This window comes from Danio rerio, chromosome 22 (genome assembly GCF_052040795.2).
Source record: "Danio rerio strain M-AB ecotype USA chromosome 22, GRCz13ab, whole genome shotgun sequence".
In the NCBI taxonomy this organism is placed as follows: Eukaryota; Metazoa; Chordata; class Actinopteri; order Cypriniformes; family Danionidae; genus Danio; species Danio rerio.
The window spans coordinates 13,741,760-13,758,369 of NC_141042.1; the positions used below are offsets into that span (position 1 = coordinate 13,741,760).

The 16,610-nt window shown below is 38.6% G+C and overlaps 1 long non-coding RNA gene across 7 annotated transcripts in view; it reads right to left on the reverse strand.

The window, feature by feature from the left end:
• LOC141380185 (uncharacterized) overlaps positions 1-16,610 on the reverse strand; it is a 68,059-nt gene that overhangs the window by 9,857 nt on the left and 41,592 nt on the right. For all 7 annotated transcript variants that reach the window (XR_015521787.1, XR_015521793.1, XR_015521789.1 and 4 more), the window contains one exon: positions 7,211-7,432. This is a non-coding gene — a long non-coding RNA (uncharacterized LOC141380185). The remainder of the gene's footprint in view (positions 1-7,210; positions 7,433-16,610) is intronic.

Below are 16,610 nucleotides of genomic sequence, written 5' to 3' on the forward strand. Positions count from 1 at the left end.
TTCTACAATGTTGATTGTGTCAAAGCAGAATAAGCAGAAGTTGTAGTAAACTGAAACCATGTCAGTCCAGTTTTCAGAGTTGAAGTTCAATTTAGTTCAGTGGTTTAATTTTCACTGCTGAAAGTCCAAACACTGTAGAGCAAATCCATCGATGTGCAGCTTCACAATTCCTAAACCAAGCAAGCCAGTGGCCAGGAACAAACTTCGGCAATTGACGAAAGTGAAGGAAAAAACCTCCAGAGAAAACAGGCTAAGTTCTCCTCTGGCCAAACTTCTTGTGTGAAGCTGCAGTCTACGCTTCAGGGGCTGGAGAACACTGGATGTCCATCGTGGAGAACTGCAGGTGTACATACTGTATTAGGATTTTGAATGGTCAGAACATCATTAATAGGGAGATCAATCATGACCTCTGAGTCTCTCAAAATACAGTACATCGCAGTGATGTTGCCATTCTGTTGACTGGCTGCCAGTTTCTCCATATTTGGCTATGAGCAGAAGTGTGCTATTTACCTATTTATTGTTATTCAGTGAAGTAAAAATCAGAAAAAGGAGTAAACATCTGGTTCTTGTCCATATCGTTGTTCGCTTTACACTTGCATTACCAAGGCAACAACTGAAGCAATTCTATTACATTTCAGAGAGCTCCGTTATCATCAGCAACACGGAAAATTAAACTGTATCCATGCATGACTTCGAGGTGGATCGGCAAGGAATGGAAGGTTAGAATCATTTGACCTGATAGTGGAAAGCTGGCTATTCTGAAATTCCCAATGATGCATGACACTCAAATGGCACGTCACAATTGCAAACTGTAATTTTTACATAACTTACACAGTCTAAAATTAATCTCTAAAGCTGGTCACCAATTTTGGCTCAACAACAAAGTTCTATAAGTTACTTCAGACTGCAAAAGCACGGTTAAAAGGTGTGCAACATGCCTAATGTAATTGGTAATTTTATACCCCTCTAAAACCAGCCTGACCCGCTAAAACCAGCTAAGACCAACATGACCAACTAAGACCAGCTAAAAAGTGGCCAAAACCCCTCTGAAACCAGCCTTACCAGCTAAAAACAGCCAAGACCAGCTAAGACGAACCTGACCAACTAAGACTAGCTAAAAAGTAGCCAGAACCCCTCTAAAACCAACCTGACCAGCTAAAACCAGCTAAGAACAGCTTGACCAGCTAAAACCAGCTAAGACAAACCTAAAAAATTAATAACCACAAGAAAGTGGCCAAAACCCCTCTAAAAAACCCCTACAGCCTGACCAGCTAAAATAAGCTAAGACCAGCTTGACCAGATTAGACTAAACTGACCAACTAAGACCAGCTAAACAGTGGCCAAAACCCCTCTAAAACCAGCCTGACCAGCTAAAACCAGCTAAGACTAGCTTGACCATCTAAAACCAGCTAAGACCAGCTTGACCAGCTAAGACCAGCTTGCCAGCTAAGACCAACCTGACCAACTAAGACCAGCTAAACAATGGCCAAAATTCCTCTAAAACCAGCCTGACCAGCTAAAACCAGCTAAGACTAACTTGACCAGCTAAAACCAGCTAAGACCAGCGAAAAGCAGCTAAGACCAACCTGACCAACTAAGAACAGTAAAAAGTGGCCAAAATCCCTCTAAAACCAGCTAAGACTAGCTTGACCAGCTAAGACCAGCTAAAACTAGCTAACACTAGCTAAGACTAGCTTGACCAGCTTAAACTAGCTAAGATCAGCTTGACCAGCTAAGACCAACCTGACCAACCAAACCAGCTAAACAGTGACCAAAACCCCTCTAAAACCAGCCTGGCCAGCTAAAACCAGCTAAGACTAGCTTGACCAGCTAAAGCTAAGACGAGCTTGACCAGCGAAAAGCAGCTAAGACCAACCTGACCAACTAAGACCAGGTAAAAAGTGGCTAAAACCCCTCTAAAACCAGCCTGACCAGCTAAAACCAGCTTGACCAGCTAAAACCAGCTAAGACCAGCTTGACCAGCTAAAACCAACCTAACAAGCTAAGAACAGCTGGAAAGTGGCCAAAACCCCTCTTAAACCAGCCTGACAAACCAGCTTTGACCAGTCTGGGAAACCAGCTAAAACCAGCTTGACCAGCTTAGGCTGGTTTAAGCTGTATTTTATTCAGTAGAGTAGCTACATGTATATTAGTTCACTAGCTTAGCTGCTGTATCTTTAAGCAAATTTGGGTTTGTCAGCCTTGTTTTTAAGAAAAAGAGAAATCACATGTAGGAATTCCCACTCAATGCAAGTGATGGAAAACTGCTCGGAGCAAACCAGCACATTCTGGTATCCTGGATGTTGGTGTGGATACTTCTCTTTCCTGGTCACACCCTGCTAATAAACTCAGCATTGGTCACTATTCAACTGTCTTCAACTCGCTGCATCTGTTCTGAATTACAAACAAAGTTTGTGCGGAGGAGTTCTTGTGCTCACTGAATGACCTTTCTTAGACAAAAACAAATCAGAAAATCCTACTTTTTGTACTAAGGGATGCCCACATTGTATGAGTTAGTATTTTGTTGAGCACAGTAAACGAATCTCAACAGAAAATAGCCACGTGGTGAAAATTCAACAAATTAGACTGATCATTGGCAAACCATTTGAAAGTTTAGACCTATTCGCTGGAGACGCTAAGCTATGGGCGATGTAATAAACAGGATAACGCAGTATGGTCTCTATGTTTTGCTCATGGGTTTCAGTTAAAGTTCTTACAGATGGGTGAGGAACCAATGTTGTGGCAGATTTACTAGCCCCGGTTCACGACGGCGCTTTCCGAAGAGTTATGTCGCTTAGCATCGCTAGCTGTGTGAGCCATCTGCCTCCATTTCCTGTCAATCAGTCTTCTCCGGCATTCTGGGACTGATCCGGGTGTGTGGTCCTTCATTGAAATCAGGGGGAAGTTTGGCTGTGCTTCTGTAGGGAGCTGTTAAAGTCCTGGAAGAAGCCAGGGAATTTTTTGCGGTTTCCCGCAAGTGGAGATAAGGAGGGCAAAGTAGTGTGCACACACACACACACACACGCACAGGCACATACAGAGAAATGCATAAACACTTACTGTCTTCCAAATCTGTCAATCCAATTGGGAGAAATGTGCTTGCACGAAACACCAAGCTTAAGAGAAAATGTAATATGCCAACTGACCAGCAGGTGGAGACAACGATATGATTATCATTGAAGGGCAGTAAAACACGGGTTATTTTGCATTAGGATCTGCACGTATAGATTATATTCACCCTTGATTGCATTCTTTCCATTCTGTATCTCCTTTTTCAAATCAATGGATAGTCCCATTTGGGGTTTAGAGATTAAAGATGAAACAAAAGATATGTTCATCGAGAAAGATGTGAAAATCCATGTCATCTCATACATTGCAGGTAATTGTCTCAAAACATTGATGCTGACATGAAGTCACATCTTTCTCTATGTACAGTATGTTCTTCCTTTTCTTTCTACACGCCACATTTACTCATTTTTCATGCCATAAAACAGATGTTTGCACAGCTTTAAGCTGCCACTCATCCCACAAATTGTCAGCTTAGGCTATGAATTGGCACCCTGTATGACATAAAAAATAAAAATGGTGATGAAAGTTACGCTGACCTAAAATATGCTCTAGGTTACACACTGTTATCAAGTGAAAAACATATTTGTTTAAGACATACAAACCCAATGGTGTGATTTTAAGCACAGGGAATAATTCACTTTGATTATATGGTTGCTCTTGGGTAAAGCTGAAATGCCTCTGAAGTGACTAAAATGACTTCAAAAGACTGAGTTCCTGTGTTTTAGATGCACTGCTTTGCTTGAAAGAACATGAAGGTGGTAGTATAATGTCAATGTGTCAACTATCTAATGTTTTGTTGCCGAAATTAAATCGTGGTTTACTTATTTAGCCAATTAACATCTCAAACCAAGCAAGAAATGAACAAACGTTAGAAAAAAATAAAGTCACCCTCCCACTGCACAGAGTAAAATGAAATTTAATTGTAGGTAAATTAGATCAACTTGTGTGTGTGTGTGTGTGTGTGTGTGTGTGTGTGTGTGTGTGTGTGTGCTTGTGTGTGTGTGTGTGTGTAGACGGATGTGCTGCTGCCATTTATCCAAGTTGTAGGTAATTGAATATACAATCTAACAATACAACACACTATAATTATTTGGACGATTGAATTCTCTGGCTAGATTAGTCTTTAATTGGGATTGCATTCGGATGCTAGCATTCCTAGCATATCTGCATATTAGTTTTGTTTCTGGCTTTGTGACAAAAATGCTCGACGTTAAATGGTTTGCTAGTGGTTTTATCATATTCGATGTGCAAAAAAAAAACAACAACATTTATTCAACATTATTCCTTTATATTATTCATTCATGTCAAGTTAATTGAATGCATAATGTAACAGTGCAACAAAGCATGAAACAATTTGAATATTTTTGTTCTCTGGATAGATTTGATGTGTAATTTAACTGTGGTTGTGCTATCACAGCATTTATTTATCAATTTGTTTCTTTTGTTATTTCAAATCACTATTAAACAATGGCTTTGCTTCCTAAATATGCTTGAGAACTTTAGTTGGCTTGTGTTTGCTAATTTTATCTGGCTTTTTGGTAGCTAAGCTAGCTAATAGCTACAGTATATGAGTCCTATGCAATTTACGATGTACTTAAAACTACTGTTAATCCATGTTTTAGGTAATTCTATGTATAAAACCATAAACAAAAACGACTTTACTGCACATTTTTTGTTCCTGGATAGGTCTTTGCTAGCATACAAGCTACATTATTCATATACTAATTCTTTAATCCTTATTATTCCAATATTATTCCAAATGATCAAAATTGTGGCGCTAATTTGCATGTCTTAAAATGCAAACGAGTGTTACCTGGTATTAATCAGGTAAAAATGCCCTGTACTATAATATTCTTCACTTTAAATAGCTACAACGGCATTAAACGCACACACAGCTACTCCCACTAGAGGGCAGTATCATACTGTAAACGCAATACTGTACATTTGCACTCAAAACAAATAATATTTGTCTTTTCCTCACTCCATTTGGCCAATACTTGTGCTTTTAAAGTGATATTTCCATCTCTGCTGTATAAATGTTTAAAATCTCAAAGCAAGGAAGTTTCTTATTACAGTTGTCTCTTATAGAAAAGTTCAGACTTGCAGACGTAACTGGGGAAAGTGCAAATGGTTTGATAATGGACTTTATAAAAAGAGTCATTTCTATTTCATAAAATGTCTGTTTACAAGAGGAAATATTAATAATTGATGCTGGACTATTGCTAACTGTCTGTCCTGCGTCAGTCAATATGGCTTTTTCGGCATTGAATGATAAAGGGTTTAACATGAAAATGCATTACAGTAACGCTGTTAAATAGTGAAAGAGACACTAAAACAAGTGACACAGCAGGGACAGGTGGCATGCTGGGAGAAAAAAAAGAGGACTAGACTGATTAAGACAGCTGGGTGTGGGAGACAGAATGAATGACACAAGAAAACTGCCTTGGCGATATTGAAAACGTCAAGCCGAAGGTATTTATACCATAGGGAGCCAAACAGGAAGTAGATTCTTTTGACAGGGCCAAAGGAAGCATCACATGCATCATTCACCAAGAAGGCTATCCCAGAATGCACAGCTCAGTAAAAAAAAAAAAAAAATACTGTATGGCAGGCAAGTAAGATTTAAAAAAAAAAGTTAAAAATAATACACAAAAAGTGTATGAATTTTATCATTAAAATAACAAAACCATTGGATGATGACCGAATGCATTACAATAAATTTCTAAATTGAGCATATATTTCATTTAGATAAAAGTAGTTTAATAACAACTACATAATAAATACACTAATGTTATTATATATATATATATATATATATATATATACACGCACGCACGCACGCACGCACGCACGCACGCACACACACACACACACACACACACACACACACACACACACACACCTGCCACTTTATTAGGTTCACCTGTTGCTTGTTAATGCACAGGCTCACCAATATTGGACAATAAAATTTTGAAAAAACATTTGGACAATAGGATGGTAGGGTCAGAATTTGGCATCAACAACATGAAAGCATGGATTGTTGCTTTTAATTATTGCTTTCAAGTATTGTTGCTGACAATGTCCATCCCTTTATGACCACAGTGTACCCATCTTCTAATGGCTACTTCCAGCAGGATAAAGTGCCATGTTATAAAGCACAAATCATCTCAGACTGGTTTCTTGAACATGACAATGAGTTCACTGTACTCAAATGACCACCACAGTCACCAGATCTCAATGCAATAGAGCCCCTTTAGTATGTGGTGGATGTGGTGTGGTCAATATGGACCAAAATAATTGAAAAAAATAGTCATTTATAGTTACTACTGTAAATAGTTATTATAGTAGCTTATAGTTATTAGTTCTATTGAATTGCGATCCCTGGGGTAATTACAGACACAGCAATAGCATCAGATGCAGCAACTTAATTTTAGAACACCAAGTTAAACTTTCTGGCACATTTACAGCACTCGCATATATTAAAAGAAAAGTCAACGAAGAATAGACTTGGGTCTATTGGTGTGTGTGTGCCATTGCATGCAAGGTTTCTGTATTTATAACCAACTCAGAAAATATTGGGGGCCGCGAGTCACTAGCATTGTTATTTTGGGGGTCACGGGCTGAAAAGTTTGAGAATCACACAATGGATGTCCTTTCAGCCGCAACCCAGTACTAGAAAACACCCATACATACACCACATTCATGCACACACTAAGGCCAATTTACTTTATCTAATTTACTTACACAGCATGTCTTTGGACTGTGGGGAAAACCGGAGCACCCCAAGGAATCCCATGCAAGCATGGGGAGAACATGCAAACGCCACAGAGAAATGCCAATTGGCCCAGCTAGGACTCAAACCAGCGACCTTGCTGTGAGGTGACGATGTAACCACTAAGCCACTATGTTGCCTTATTTATATGTGTGTCTATATATATACATACATAAATTCTACATTATTTCAGTAACTCCAAATAAAGCCTCCAGCTAAGCAATATACTCTATTTATATCAACTGAGTCTCCTGTGTGGCGGTTGTAAAAATTAATGTAAGGAGGGAAACTTGAAACAATAGACAGATTGGCATGGATGGAGACAGGGTGGGCGGTTGAAAAGGGGCCTTGACTGATGGATGAACATACCTGAACTCTCTCTCTCCCTCTCTCTCTCTGTCTTGATAAGTACTGGCATCAGCGGAATAGAGCAAGCTGTCCTGTCAGCCTTAATTGCAGAGGAGCGGAGAGGTGAAGGAAAAGCCTCCTGGGGTGGAGAACGACATATAGAGACGAAAGATCCACCACACACAGAGATGAAGACAATCGGCGGTGAAGATTTCTGCAGTATCCTGTCTCTCTAGATGATAACTGTGTTAAAAGGAAATGCATAATTATTAACTCATGGCATTATTTTAAAGAAACAATGATTTTATTGAAAATTATGATGTAAGAATAAAGAAATCCCCTCTTATGACACTATTTTAATAACAATAATTTCGGGAGTGCCCCAAGGATCTATGTTGGGACCTTTTGAACATACACAATTAATATAAACACTGTTAATTTTACATTTACATTTAGTCATTTACATTTAGTCATTTAGCAGATGCTTTTATCTAAAGCGACTTACAAATGAAGACAAGGAAGCAATTTACACAACTATAAAAGCAACAATGAATAAGTGCTGTAGGCAAGTTTCAGGTATGTAAAGAAAGTATGAGAAGCAAAACATTAGTATTTTTTTTCTTTTTTTTGTAGTAGTTAGTGGTGGAGCCAGAGTGGGAATTGCAGATTAGTAAGGAAAGTGGAGACTAAATAGTTGAGTTTTTAGTCGTTTCTTGAAGACAGCGAGTGACTCTGCCGTTCTGATGCAGTTAGGAAGTTCATTACACCAACTGGGCAGATTGAACGCGAGAGTTCGGGAAAGTGATTTCTTCCCTCTTAGGAATGAAACCACGGGGCGATGTTCATTCACAGAACGCAAGTTTCTGGAGGGCACATAAATCTGCAGAAGTGGGAGCAGATAAGGAGCGCAGCCAGAAATCGCTTGGCAAGCAAACATCAGAGCTTTGAATTTGATGCGAGCAGCGACTGGCAGCCAGTGCAAATGGATGAGTAGTGGAGTGACATGTGCTCTTTCAGGTGCATTAAAGACCTCTCTTGCTGCTGCGTTCTGAAACATCTGAAGAGGTTTGATAGAGTTAGCTGGAAGCCCAGCTAGTAGAGAGTTGCAAGAGTCCAGTCTGGAGAGAACAAGAGTGTAAGAATGGTTTTAACCACAGCGGTTCAAACTGTGGTTCTGCCGAGTGACTAAAAAGTGATCAGCATGATGGTAAAAAACTGTACATTTCTAGTCAAACCATTCTTCTGCAATCTTATACCAAAAACGGAAATAAGGGCAGTATTAATAGCTATAAATGTGGGAGAGCGTTGATATTATGTGATTGTATTGTATTGCTATATAGAACAATTAAGTGTTGATGTTAAAACAAAAGTAATTCACAAATACTTGAAAATGAAATGATTTAATGACAATAATTCTCTATGGTTACAACTAAATTAATAACAAAATACTGTATAAAATGATAAAATATGAAATGATAAAACGTATGGTATAAATTGTACCCAGCTTAAATGTAAAATTAAAGTTACCAGAGGTAGAAGGAGAGACACGGAGGGAGGGGGAGAGAGAGACAAAGAGAGCAGGCCCAAAAGCCTGATTGCAGTAGAGTCAGAGAAAATAGACTCCAGAAAAGGAGAGGAGCAGAGTAGGAGAGAAGCAGGCCAGGAAAAGAGAGGGCAGGATAAGAGACAGAGCTCGAGTTTACCACCTACCTTGTATCTTTCTTGACCATGTGACTAAAGCCATTCAAGACATTCAAACTGACCAATCAACATGTGACCACACCATAAAACCCCCAAAGTCCACACAACAGGCCCTGATCTTATCAGTATCTGCCTTTGGAGTCAGTATAGACCTTCTTTAGTCAAAAAGACATGTTTTGTCATATAAACAAATGCATATGATAATGTAGCCTCTTACAAGAGCTTGAACAAGAAGTTGAGCTGCATGTTCAGATAGGAAGGATCGGACCTTTTTAACATTCACACACAATTAGCATAAATAATGAATGTAAGATGTCCCAACACAAATCCATGGAGAACTCCTATACATACATTCTATACACTGGCTGGCCACAATGAAAGAATGTAATTAAGTTTCGGAAATAAATAAAGGCAAGATTCAGAGATAAATTAACATTTTTCAGTGAGCTCCTGGAATTGTTTGTGTACCATCATTTTTATTCAGTGACATGATTTCATTAGATTAAGCGTTCATGTGGATTTAATAACCGCTGATTTAAGAAATATGCCATCAAAAATAAATGCATTAAAATGCAGTTAAGCCAAAATTGAACTCTTCTTCAGTCATGGAATATGGGACTCATGTTATCTTAACTTCTGATGAAGTATCTGATCTTAAATCTGTAAAAAGTAAATCTAGGCCATGTACCGCATAGGGGGCATTTTTTTCAACATACATATACAGAAGTATACAGAAAATGTGCATCCTTTGATACCCAATGTTTCCCAGGTCCTTCGGGAACTCTCTCTCTCTATATTTGTACAGAAAATATATAGTTGCCCCTTTAATTTTCCGAAGAAAAGAGATCCAAAGAAATTCAAACAAATGAAAAAGGAAATAGACATCTACCAGTCTGGAAAAGATTATATAGCCATTTCTAAAGCCTTAGGACTGCAGCGAACCACTATGGTTCAGAATAAATACACATTTTCGACAAATAACCAAAACATGGAACAGTGGAAAACCTACTCTGGTGTGGCCGGCCGACCAAAATTATCCCAAGAGCACAGTGACAACTCATCTAAAAGTTTACAAAAGACCTTAATACAACATCCAAAGAACTGCAAGCCTCACTTGCCTCAGTTAGGATGAGTGTTCATGACTTCACCATAAGAAAGAGACTGGGCGGTTTGAATGGCATGAGAGTTCTAAGAAAACCACTGCTGACCAAAAAGGTTCATCTCAGTTTTTCCAGAATGATCCGCAAGATTTTTGGCAGACACTGTTGACTTTTTAAAAGGTGCGTGTCCTATTATATGTGCCAAAAAAACGTAGCTCTGCATTTTAAAAAAAGAACATCATACCAACAATAAAATGTGGTGGTAGTGTGATGGTCTGTGGTTATTTTGCTGCTTCATGACCTGGAAGACTTGCTGTGATAAATGGAACCGTGAATTTTGCTGTGTACCAAAATATCCTGAAGGAGAATGTCTGGCTATCTGTAGTGACCTCAAGCTGAAGTAAACTTGGGTTCTGCAGAAGGACAATGTCTATATTTCTGAATGGCTGAAGAAAACTAAATGAAGATTTGGAGTGGCCTAGTCAAAATCCTGATCCGAATCCAATTGAGTTGCTGTGGCATGACCGAAAATCCTCCAGTATGGTTGAAATTCAACAAATCTGCAAAATTTAGTTGCCAAAATTTCTCTACAGTTGTAACAGAGTCATTGCAAGTTATTGAAAACGCTTGACTGCATGCTGTTGATGCTAAGCGTGGCCCAAACAGTTATTAGGTTTAGGGACAAGCTATTTTTCACACAGGGCTATGCAGATTTGTATTTAGTTTTCCCTTAATAATTATATTTGCCTAATATTTAAATTGGTTTTATGATCTGAAACAAAATTTGACAAACAAGACAAAAAATAAATCTGTACTAAACTATTCTGAAGGAAAATGTCCAGCTATCTGTTAGTGACCTCAAGCTGAAGTAAATGTGGGTTCCTCAAAAGGACAATGATCCAAGGCAAAGCAAGTCCACTTCGGAATGGCTGAAGAAAAGCAAAATCAAGACTTTGAAGTGGCCTAGTCAATGTCCTGACCTGAATCTAATTGAGTTGCTGTGGCATGACCTTTAAATGGTGGTTCATGCTTAAAAACCCTACAGTGTGGCTGAAATTCAACAATTCTGCAAAAATGAGCAGGCCAAAATTCCTCTACAGTGCTGTAACAGAGTCATTGCAGGTTATTGAAAATGTTTAACTGCAGTTGTTGATGCCAAGCATGAACCCAACCATTTATTAGGTTTAGGGGCCAGCTATTTTTCACACAGGGCTATGTAGTTTTGTATTTTGTTTTCCCTAATAATCATCTTTGACTAATATTTAAATTGGTTTGATGATCTTAAATTTTAAAGTGTGACAAACATGAATATAAATAAATCTGCAAGGTGCAAACACTTTTTCGCACCACTAAATATATATATGTGCATGTGTGTTTGTTATGTGTAGTATAATATTACTATGGCAACTATAGTAAGCCTTCCAGTTATTTTTATTCAGGGAGAAAATTGGCATCCTCTGCACAGTACACATACAGTACAAATACTATGAAAAAGAGAGAAAGATGAAAGAAAATCTTCTGACGACCCAAGGATGTATGACAGGAAAAATGGTGGAAAAGGGGACAATAAGGCAGGGCAATTATATTGCTGTTACAGTCATGTTTTTACTTTGAGTTCATGTGACAGCCTATTTGCAGTTTAGAAAGCAAAAAGGAGAAGGGAAGACACCAAAAAGAAAGAAAAAGGCATTTAAAAGTAAAAGAGATTTCAAAAGCATATAAAGTTTTGACTTAAGCATAATAAATAAAACGTTATTTCTAATTAGCATTACATAAGCAATATAAACTGTAGTCATTTACATTAAGAATGCATGAATATACTTCAGCACAAAATCTGCAAATTCTCAGCCTGCTCAAGCTTTATATAGACACTTAATAATAAACAATGACAGCACCATAAATAAGACATCAAAACCCTTCTGTGACTGTGTGTATATTTGTGCTTTCTGGCCGTCTAAGGCGAGCTCTGAACTTTGACTTTAGCCACTCGCTGTCAGTCCCAGGAGATTTCTGTGCCCGAGGGTGAACTCAGGCATCATTATATTATACAAACACATGCAGAAATACTCACACACACACACACACACACACACACACACACACACACACACACACACACACACACACACACACACACACACACACACACACAAAATCAGCCTGAAGGGCTCAGGATTCGTACTGTATCATCAGACACTGTTTCTCTCATACATATATACAGATTAATCTTCTCGAAAACCACCACAGCAAATCACATTTAAATTTAGATACTGTAGCCAAAAACATGTGCCTAAAATAGCTCATTTAATTTAATCAATAGCAATAGATGTGAAATTCCTTTAGTGCCTTACTGTGCACAAGTCTTTGGCTACTATCTACATAAAAAAGCTGCAATATTTTGCATGTTTGTCCATATTTATTTTTGAATCCATTAGGTATTCTGTATGTATTTAGAGCAGGGGTGGACAACCCTGTTCCTGGAGAGCCACCTTCCTGCAGATTTCAGTTGCTACCCATATCAAACACACCTGAACCAATTAATTAGGACCTGAACACCACGTGATGATTACAGGCAGGTGTGTTTGATATGGGTTGCAACTGAAATCTGCAGGAAGGTGGCTCTCCAGGAACAGGGTTGGCCACCCCTGATTTAAAGGATTACATGTATTTAAAATAGCTAAATTACTTCTTAAAGCAAAAGCAGACATGTGTTCAGCCGAGGATAAATAATAATAAAAATGATATATTTTTAATATAAATATTTGATACTGGCCACACAATTTAAGTTAATATTTTGTTTTTATCAGTTGAAACGTTTAGCAGTTTAATAGTCATCTAAATAATGTTTAATAGATTTTTAATTGTACCTAAATGTCAGACAGATCTACACCGCCCCAAAGATGGTGCCACTAACCCTGTTAGTTTTCTTGTGTCCAAAGAATATAATTTTTTCCTGTAATTTAGTGACTCTTTATTCCACGTAATAAATGAACTAATCCGTCAACAATTCGAACTGTAAAAACATTGAGTCCCGTTGAATTGATCAACCTACAGTAACATCCTTTAACATTCCACTCTGAAAAATATATCATGCATTGCTAAAAACTTTCCCTTTCCTTTGGCGTAGTCTCTGCTTTTAATAGGTTTAATTGATTCAAATTTTTTTTTTATATATTTGTATTAGCATCTAATTTCATGACAAATTCAGGTATTAAATTTTAGGAGCTAGGCTGCACTGAATAAATGAAGACATCAGGACAGATGACTTGCAGAGGATAATAACAAAAGTGTGGCTTTATTTATAATGTACATAATGCATTCAAATCGATTTCATAATTTTTATTATCAGCGGTTACGTCATATATGCACATTACGACTGCACAATATGATTATACCTGAATGACGTCCTGAATGAAGCAGTAAATGCTCCTTCTTGTGCACAATGATGAACAATGAAGGCGAAAAACCATCAATCAGGTGTTCTGCTTTAATGACGATGAACCTCACTGAGACACCTCACCCCCACCCTTCTCAAAAAAATAGCTACGGATTCACGCAAATTACAGGGGTCACCCCATTGAGCTCGGAAAATATACGGATATTCAAATTTATACGGAAGAATCACATCCCTGCAAAAGGCTGGTTAATTTGACTCTCCACCAAGCACAGCTTAAACCACTTTGGGGAGAGTGTGCTGAAGTTTCCTGTAATATTGAGCCTTATAATCAGCACTTCTCAGAGTTCTTTTTTTTTTAGATTGAGGCCATCATATCTTTCTTTTTCTGTCTAGGTGGTTCCATACTGCCTCTACTGTATTACATTCTGGTCTGGACTCTATGGAGGCCATTTCATGACAGTCTGTGTTTCATCAGATGATTTTTTGTTGGAACATTACCATATCGAAAAATACCAATACTAATGAAGTGCACTCCAAAAGTAACATCTTAATACATTTGAATAAACTCTTTCGTTCATTTCAGAATTCACAATCAATCCTATTAAAATCAGACAATATGGCCACCATCAGTGGCACAATTGCAACCCAAACCATAACCCACTGAAGGCTTTCTTCAAGCTCTCTGTACCTCATATCTTGGATAATTTCTTTCTCTAACCTGTTTGTATTAATAAAAAGAAACAAATATTTTTATATATTGTCACTATTTTGTCATTAAAACAACAAATATAACCTCCATCGGATCAAGTTGGCCTGATTTAACATGCTGAATCTGCGTCAGCTGAAGAGTGTGATTTGATAGGTTATTCTATTTCTACCTGGGGATACTCATTCCGATGCCCGCAGAGATTATGCAGCAACATTGATGCGATACAAGACCTGTAAAAAAAATTATTCCAAGGTATCCATAATCCTAGACCAGGCCGTATCCTGAGCTGATTCTGTGGTGGTCATGGAGAAGTGGAGAGCATTAGACTGATTCCAGAAAGACGCCAGTAACAGATGGGTCCACACATTGATCCTTTGGGCCAGCCTGATCACCCACCAGTGACCTACTCACACTTGCAGTTCTCCATGATGGACGTCCATCATTCTCCAGCCTTGGTTAGCCAGAGGAAAAATGGTTCTGCCCAACAGAGCCTGGTTTCTCTCAAGGTTTTTTTTTTCCCTTTACTTAGTCAGTGGCAAGGAAAAATACTTCAACTGACATGCTTGGATTGAGACTTGTGGAGCTGCGCATTGATGGGTTTGCTCTTTGGTGTTTGAACTTTAAGCAGTGAAGTTTAAAACCACACTGAACTGAAAACTGGACTTTACTAGAACTTCTAAAGCGGCTTTGACACATTCTACAATGTAAAAGCACTATAGAAAACAACATGACTTGAGTTATTTAGCAATAAATCAGAATGCGAGAACAAAAATTGAAGACCCAAAAACCCAAGATTCAAGTCAAGTCAAGAAGGAACACAAAGAAGCCAGATGTAATTTGGCTACATTTCCTAAATATTTACAAATGATATGATTATTAGATTATCAGACATTTGCACGAGTGCATCCCTCTATGGTGAATGATAAGAACTGTGATGATGGAACTAAATGCTTTGTTTATGCACAGTCTGTGCACATATTATTTTCTGTTTTCCATTAGTGGAATGAGAAAACAGGTTACAGCTGGGTGTGAAAAGACACGTCCTCTCACCCAGGTGTAGAACAGTGTGTTCACGCAAAGTTCAAGAGTTCACACTTAGCTGATGATTTATAAAAGCTTGTTTGGCATGCTGTCCCGCGAGAGAGCCCCGAGCTCAAGGGATCCTCGAGCCCGGGGCTTCCCCCCCCTGTTGGCAGAGCGAGAGGGGAGACTGAGCTCGGTGGATCTCAGAACTCCCCGACTGCGGTAGCTAAGGGAACAGAGGGGTTAGACAAATGCTTGATTGTTATACGTGTTGAATGTCTTTGGATTGTGAGAGGAAACCGGAGAACCCGGGGAAAACCCATGTGGACACGGGGAGAACATACAAACTCCTCACAGAAACACCCACCGGCCCTAAGGGACCTGGGCCGGCAGTGTTCTTGCTGTCGGGCTCGCAGTGCTAACCACTGGGCCACCGTGCCGCCCAATCAGAGGTAAAGGAGGAGAATAAAGGAGGTTTCTTTCAAACGAAGATAAAATGAGCTGAAAACTGTGGTTATTTATAGTAGCTTAGGGCTCATGTGATTGGAAGATAGTGATTAGCAAATACGGGACCGGCCGTGATAAATTATAAGCACGTGATCCTCTCGAAATTAGTTTATGAATAAACTTCACATTTTTGGACTAGGCCAGACGCGAGTCGATGTTAGGTGTCAACACAATTGGTTATCAACTGCGCTAGTTGTTTGGTGCCGGCTTGGTGTGTCCAAGCCCTACTCTCAGGTCATAGTTCTATTCATTCTGGACTTTCTGTTCTAGTAAATCTGTTACCTATTTGCTATGTCTGGTCATTACAGAAACATAACCAATGTACTGTACAAAAAAATCTACCAGACACTAAGATTTCTTCTATTATTGCCAGGTTCATAAATATGGACGCCACAGCAAGCTGCGTGCTTCAATTCTTTCATGTAGGGAGGTTAAAACAGCATGTTGTTCTGGACACAGATCAATGCTCAGCCACTGTAGCAGTAAAAAGGAAGAAACAAAGCAGGACGCCATGGGAATTTCACTCCAACTTGAGTCTTTTAGGCCCTTTCCTGAAAACTGGACTGTAATTACATTTATCGGGTAAGAATTACTCAGTCCACTTATGTAAATTAATAAATTCAAATGATTTATGTAATACCGTACTTTCAGCAGACATTGTTGGTTTCAAACAACAACAAAAAATACAATAAGCAAGTCATGAATTGGCTGTTATATGAGTTTACCTAACAGTGTCTGATTTGGACAAATGTTTCATTTTGAATCTTTCATTTGAAATGCACAAGTGGATCTCTATTGCAGTAAAGCCATTTGCAATAAAAGATGACTTTCAAATTCAGCCACTTGAATTTCAATCAACCCAAAGTGTGTTTGGGATTTTACATGTAATGAGTGGCAATTACCTTTGAGCCGCTTTGCCAAGGCTTAATGGTGCATTGGAAAAGGTTTAAAAACATTCATGTGTAAGAGCGATCAGTCTCGATC